Source organism: Mastomys coucha, unplaced genomic scaffold (assembly GCF_008632895.1).
Source record: "Mastomys coucha isolate ucsf_1 unplaced genomic scaffold, UCSF_Mcou_1 pScaffold13, whole genome shotgun sequence".
Taxonomy (NCBI): domain Eukaryota; kingdom Metazoa; phylum Chordata; class Mammalia; order Rodentia; family Muridae; genus Mastomys; species Mastomys coucha.
In genome coordinates this window covers 50,959,120-50,966,909 of record NW_022196895.1, presented here as the reverse complement: position 1 = coordinate 50,966,909, position 7,790 = coordinate 50,959,120, and positions in this window count along the sequence as shown.

The following is a 7,790-nucleotide window of genomic DNA, read 5'->3' as shown; positions in this document are numbered from 1 at the left end:
AAGGGAGCTAGAAGATGTTGGTGACAGTTGATGGAGTCAATGCTAGTCTTCTTCTTGACAAGCCCACTATCCACCAATGGTACTTTTTATAACCTGTGGAAGTTTCTTCTTTGGAACTTGGATGATAAATACTAACTGGTAGCCTAACGGGATCTAGAATCACCCATGAAACAAACTCTGAATAAATCTGTGAGGGAGTTTCTAGGCTTAATTATAGTAAGACCACTCACTCTAGGTCTGGATTGGGACCATGCTGGAATCTGGGATCCTGGACTTAATAAAGAGGAGATCATGAGCTGAACGCTGTTCATCACCCTGCTTCTGTAAAGCAGATGTAGCATGACTGGCCACCTCGTGCTTCTGTTGTCCTGACTTCATATCATCAAAGACAGTACATTCAAACCAACAGCTAATCTAGATTCTTCTTCAATAGGTTGAAGTTGTCAGGTATTTTGCCACAGCAATAAGGAAAAAACACAATACCCCAAACTCAGACTTTAGACAATAGTTAAAGTCTTTAAACCCAGTAAACATGTACAAGCGTTCGCGCGCGCGCACACACACACACACACACACACACACACACACCTTTAATTGTATTACTAATTGCTCTCTCCATTTACCATATCATCTTTATTATTCATTATTTTTAGGGAAAATGTAGAAAAACCTAATTCCTTGAAAGTCGATTTTTTAAAAGCCAATTGACAAAAAGGACCACTTTGCCAAAATTTCAATTGATTCATTTACCAAAAGCTTATTTTTTAGAAATAAGTTCAAAAAATTCACCCAAGGCTATTTTGATATATTTTTGTGATAAAAAAATACATTCATCAAAGATGAAATAAACAAAATTGCATAATTTCTATGTTCTTAACTTCTACATTCCACTACAAGTGTGTTGAAACCTTCTTTAGGAAATGTGAAAACCTTTGACTGTACTTTTACTTGTTTGTATTAACTTCATTTGAGATCCAGTACGCTTTATTATAGCCACTTCATCCACGTGATGAAAAAGCAAATTCATTAACGTCGCCATGTTGAACATCAGCTCTATGTGATACACATCTCCAATGTGGAACACATCTCAAAGGTGTGAGTCATGCACAAAATGTTCTTTGAAACTGAACTAGATAAACATTTCTGTGAGTTATGATAATTACAAAAGGTAATATGCTCTGTAATGGATGTTTAAATGAAAACTACCCAATTGCTTACTAATTGTGTACTAAAGCTTTGATTAACATCAACACGCATACAACACTTGTAATTCAAAACAGAACAAATGTGCATTTGAGATCAAAAGCACTGAAAATCCCAAGCTTTCATAAACATTGCATAGTGACAGTAAAATGTTTGCCAAAATCAAGTTCAAGCTTACTATAAATTCACAACATCAGGATAGAGAATTGTAAATCTCTTCAAAAATCAAAACAATTCCTGCTCTGGACAACTGCCTAAATCTTCATGAGTAGGGACAAGAAGAAACTTTCTGTCAATGAATGAACTGGTTAAATATAGTAAATTGGGCATTTGATGGCAGTCGCCCAGACATGCTGGGGAAGCAGAACTCACTTAGGACCTGCTGCTGATTCCCATATCATAACATCTGCAGCTAGTACACGGTATTTCATCTTTAACACATGCGAGAGAGTTGGAGATGTGGGCAGCAGACTGCCATGACCTGCCTGATTTGGGAAATTACCTGACTGGAGTGACTGTGAAATAAATAACTACAGAACACATACAGAAAAGCTGAGTTCAAGTAGGCCATATGCACTGGTGAAAATACACCAAGAGCAACCCAGAAACTCTGTGTGTTATCAGAAACATAATGAACAAGGATAAGGCCAACTAGCTAATATCAACCTATCATAAACATGCATGCAGGGGGAAGGCTTTGGTACACCTCTGAGCCTCATGCAGAGAAGGCCTTGCTGTTCCCTCAGGTCTGAGGCACTAGGGCCCTTGTCATGGCTGTACTCGTGTTGGTAATACACTTCCACTCGGCCACATTCACCCCACAGCTAACTGTAGCAAGAAGAGGTCTACTGGCAGCAAAATTGGTGCGTAGAAGAAGCAATGCTTAGGCAATGGTGCTCACTAAACTACACGTCAGATTTTCCTTGGAGGATCTGAACAAGCGCAAATGAGACAGGAAGTGGAGCTTTGCTGAGAAAAATAATAACTAAAATACTAACTATGGCTTTCCATGAAAATGAGGGAAAATCTCACAAGACTTACCCCTGAGGAGTTTTTAGCAGTTGATGGTTGCTAGGGAAGGGGGTCAGTTTTGTAAACACATGTGGCCCATGGTAGGATGGTCATGATAACACTCCAGTGGATGTCCCACTCCCAGGTGCTAACTGGATTTAGTGGTTTATTCAATAAAAACAGAGAAAGGGGACATGAAGTTATGTGAAGTGTGCTGGGGCTGCAGTAGAAGCTAAGAAGAGGGGAAAAGGAGGGTAAGAGGTAGGTATGATTTAAATACATTGCTTACAAATATAAAATGACAATAAATACAGCTTAAAAGATTCACTTAAACCCCGCCTCAAAAAACAAACAAAAAAAGATTAACTTATTAACTTGTCTTGGTAGCTTTCGTAATGATGTAACAATATGAGCATGAGATCTTCCTGGTTGGTGAGCAGGCTCTGAGTCCTTAGCTGGACTTGGAGATGCTGCCTGCTCGTGCTGCACTGGTTCCCAGCACCTGCTGTGACATCTGAACAACCGCTCTAGAGATCAAGCCTGGCTCATATGCTGCAGAGATGAAAACAAGAAGCCAAGGCAATGGTGGGGTCCCTAGTGACACATTGTTAGGAAGTAAGAACCAATGACCTGTGATTACTTCCCGGCAATGCGATCACTGAAATACAATGGCTTCCTGCTAATTTGATGCCTGCACTTGGTCTTACTTACCATAATTGAATTTAATGAAACACATTTATGAAACAAGGACACCACATTTATCTGGGTTTTGTTTACTTATTCCCCCTGGGCCTTTACATTTCTAGATAGCATGCTTCAACTTGCATTTTCACACATACACACACACACAAAAGGCCACAAGTCAAAATATTTTTTCTGATTATTTGATATTTCTGAATTGTCTTTCAAACCATCCTGCATATTTTAAGTAGAAATTATTCAATTATTCAAGATACACTATTACATAATACTGGAAGATTGATAAAGAAGGAAAGGGAAGAAGTAGCAGAAGGAAAGGAATATTATCTAAATAATAACAGGTCTTGATATATGAGCAGTGAGGAGACAGAAAGCTAGGCTCAGCACCACATGATGGTGAGCCTGTCAACCGGCATCTACTGACCCAGTCATAACCCCTTTAAACCCTATTCCAAGCTGAGAAACAAACATACAGCTAGAGCATAGTCCAAAATATTACCAGCAGTCACCATTGTGCCTGATTTGACTGAAGAAGTGCCTTGAAAGGAATAATCAAGTGGTACAACCTATGTCCAAAGGCATATATGTTGGGATGGTGCTCACCTTTTAATCCCAGCACTTGGGAGGCAGAGTTCAGGTCCAGCTTGGTTTACATTTGGAGTTCCAGGTCAGATAGGGATACGTTTGAGAAACAAAGACTGTCTCAAAAAATAATTAAAAATAAATAACAAAATCGTAAAGGATTTACCATTGGAAAGTCTTTCTTAAACTAGAAGGGCTGAAGTTTATGTGCCTTGCGTTTGGTTTTTAATTTGATTATTTATTTTCAAGATCCAGGCTAAAAAGGAGGCACCTGTTCCTACTTTTTTTAAAACAATTTTGAGTGACTGAAGAAATGATTCAGCAGTCAAGAATGCTTGTGGCTTTATGCCAGAGGTGGTGGCATCCTACACTGGGGAGGCAGAGGTGGAGGCAGAAACAAAGTCAAGCAGATCTCTGAGTTCAAAGCCAACCTGATCCACAGAGTGAGTTTCAGGACAGCCAGGGCTATAAGAAGAATTCCTGTCTCCAAAAACAAACAGATGAGAGAACAAGACAAAGCAAAACAAAACAAACAAAAAAAAACCCCACTTGCTGCTCTTGCAAAGGACCAGGTTCAGTTTCCAGCATCTACATGACAGCTCACAACCCTCTGTAAATTTAACTCAAAGGGATCCAACACTTCTTCCGGTGTTATTAGATACCAGACATGCATATGGTACACAGGCACACATATAGGCAAAATAAAACATATACATAACATAAAATTTAAAAAAAAGTGCATCTAGGTGCCCATAGCTATTAAAAGACAAAAATATTCTTTATAAGTGTTTTTTAAAAGATGCATTACTTCTCTTAGTACCAGCTTTCCCCTTCACTTAAGGCTGCTTGAAAGAAACCCTCTCTCGAGGGGGTGGGGGAAAGAGAGAAGGCTATTTGAATCGGGTCACTTTTTAGATATTTTTGTCTTTTTGTCTTCTTTAGATATTTCACTCCTCACTATGTGTGGCAATTCACTGCTCTAAGTCCAGTATTTGAGAGGCAAAGGTAAGCTGGTCTCTATTAGTTCTCGGCTAGCTATAGCTACATAAGACCCTGTCCAAAAAAATTATATCAAATAAATAAAAACAAGATATGTTGCTCCTTATCTTAAAGTTGGTATAGGAGCCCCTTCTAAACAAACTCAATTAAAGCTAACCTACTCCCTACTCCCCATCACATCTCATACAGCTCAGGCTGGTCTCCAACTCTCTAGTCGGTCAAGGCAGACCTTAAACTTCTGACCTCCCTGCCTTCACCCCGTGCCAGGGTTACACGGATGTGCACATCTGCTTTCTGCGATGCTGGAGAATGGAACCCAGGGGCTCTTGACTTTTTTGTTTTCACAAGGCTACCGTGGACGCCTGCCCACCGCCTCACCTCAATCCCTATGCTCCATTTCTGGGTTTTCTTAAAGACGCGATGCTCTGTGTCTATTTCCTGAGATCTGTGACATTCTCGGCCACGTCCTCTCCTCTGGGCCTATTTCACTAGTTTGCTGAATAGACGTTGGAAACAGTGCATCCAAGTAAAACATATCTAGAGGGAACAGCTCTAAACCCAAAGCCACTTCACAACTCAGCATCCCTACTGGACCCCACCCCCCCCAGGAAGCCTGTGTGACCCTCCCTACTTTAGTCGGTGCTTACCCCTATCCCAGGCTCCTGGTAGATGGTAAATCCTAAAAGAGCTCTGACCCACTGTGTCTCTGGTGACTGTCATAGCCATTCAGCTTTAAAGGCTGAAGGGAGGCAGCTGCCAAGAGATGTCCCTTCTGGCTCTTGTCCTCCCACATACATACATGTTCATGAAGAAGGCCACCCAGTGAACTCCCAGCAGCTGTCAGGAGGAGTCTAGAGTCTGTGCCTGGATGAAAGGGGGAGGGGAGAAAGGGAATGAGTTCACAGTGACTGGCAAGGCTGAGAAAGGCCAGCTGGACACAGATCTCCATGTCCACACTTAGGATCACTGTTGTTGGGCCCTGGGAGATGGCTCTGTTGGAGGGCACTTATCTAACATCAGTAAGGTGATGGGCTCAGTCCCTAGCAAAACAAAGGAAAAAAATGTAGGGCATCTCAATAGGTTAATGTTCTCATCACACTGGCCTGACTACCTAAATTCCATCCCCACAAACGATGGTGGAAAGAGAGACAACTTCAAAACCGTCCTCTGCCTTTCATATATACTATATTCACAGGTACATCACACATACAGAATAACAAGAAACAAAAATGCTAAGTGTGTCATATTGAACACGAATAAGACGTCTTACAAATTTAAATAAAAGTTATATGGGCCCCCACAAGCTGCCTCAAGGAGTTAATGCGCTTGTCAAGGAAGGGCGGTGAACTGGGTTCAGTCCCTGGGACTCAGAAAATGATGGAACTACCGAACCAATGTCACATAATTATCCCCTGAATTCTTATAAATTTTACACATGTGCAAGCACACACACACACACACACACACACACACACACACACAGAGGCAGAAAGAGAGAGAGGGAGAGAGAGAGAGAGAGAGAGAGAGAACATAAAAAAACTGTCTTTGTTTTGTTTTCTTTATTTTTTGAGACAGGCTCTTACTATGTAGCACTGGCTGTCCTGGAACTCACTATCTAGAATAGGCTAGCCTCAGACTCAGAGCAATCCTCCTGCCTCTGCTTCCTGAGATGTGAGAAGAAAGTCATGCATCACTATGTCTGGCTTGGGTTATGAGTTTGAAATACATCATCATTTGTTGTGAAACATACATTGCATATGTGTTCTATTTTTATTTTTTACATTTATTTATTTATTCATTTTTTTGCTTATTTATTTAAAGAGAAACTGGAGGGCAGGGGGCTATTGTGAGCATGAAAGTACACTTGCTACAACATGCATACAAAGCTCAGAGCCCAACCTTCAGTAGTAGAATCCCTCCTTCCACCATGTGAGATCAAGGGATAGGACGCAGGTGCCCAGGTTTGGCTTTAGCAGCAGGTGCCATTACCTACTGAGCCATCTTACCTGCCCATCAAAATTTGTTTTATTTTTCCACTGCTATCCTTTCTAGCAAGCCATTTATTTCTTAATTAAGTATGGTCACAAACAAAATGAAATTAGCAGGCACTCAGCAATGTGTTATGGCCTTTCTTTTTATTTCACTCCATGAGCTAATACACTTGCCTTTTTTTTTAAGTTTTTCTGTGCTTTGCGAAGGCTGTAAGTAATCATGACAATATGTAATAAAAATAGATGCCATCCCAGAAAGCCACAGTGGAGTTTAAACTTAGTTTAACAAAAATCAACAACTCTCTCTGAAGACTGATGAACTGCAGTCACGTGTTCCTAACAAAAGCCGTTTCTAGCCACCAGATAAACAAGTGTCTTTTTGACAGAGATGAATGATAGCGCATGTGCCAAAGCCAGTGGAAAATAGGGGCTGTCATCTAGAAAATGACAGAGCCATTTCGAGTCCCTCTAGACTAGCACTCCATCTTTGGCTGAGCAGTGTTCTGTTAGCGGGCCGACTGCCAGCAAATCTGAAGCAGGAGGGAAGAGACCTATCCTTCTGAGAGGCTCAGAACCTTCAGAAGCTCCAAGGAGCAGAACATAAATAATGACACACAGCCTCCTGCAAGGCTTGTTCTGTGAGGTACCAACAAACAGGAAGAACCATCTAATGCATCAGCAAGAGTGTTAATCTATTTGCCATGGATGGCCCATCCATGTGCAAAAGGAGCAGAGACTAGGATCAGCTGATTGGCTTATACCACACTTCATTCAAAATTTATCCTACAGACAGGGACATCACAAGCTCTGCCACTCATCTTTATTAAAACAATTAAGTCTTCGAAAATTTATCTTTTTCACCTCAGATCACTAAATAAACACTATTTAACTGCCCGGTCCACACATAAGGAGGAACTCTGAGGTTAAAAGGAAGGTCCAGAGTACATCGAATTTGGCAAGATGAATTTTCGAAAGTGACACTATCTATCAGTAAAGGCCTTCCTAGCTTCTCAGTGTCCACCGGGGCCCATCTCTTCATGACTGTACTTAATGGCTGAGGAGAATGTGCTGCCCTCTGCCTGGTTCTCTGTCAGGGATGGAGCACTACTGTCCCCTTAATGGCCTGGGACCTCATGGCACACTCCGCACAGTGCTGAGCTAGTGCCTCTGGACTGGACAGCTAGTGTGTGTGCAGATGGACTGTTGTCTGGTGGCCAGCTATTAGGGCCTATCTGATGTCCACGGTTCACCTCAAGCCCCATCATGCGGTAGTAGTAATGGCTTCCATGTCCAAGAGTGTACCCC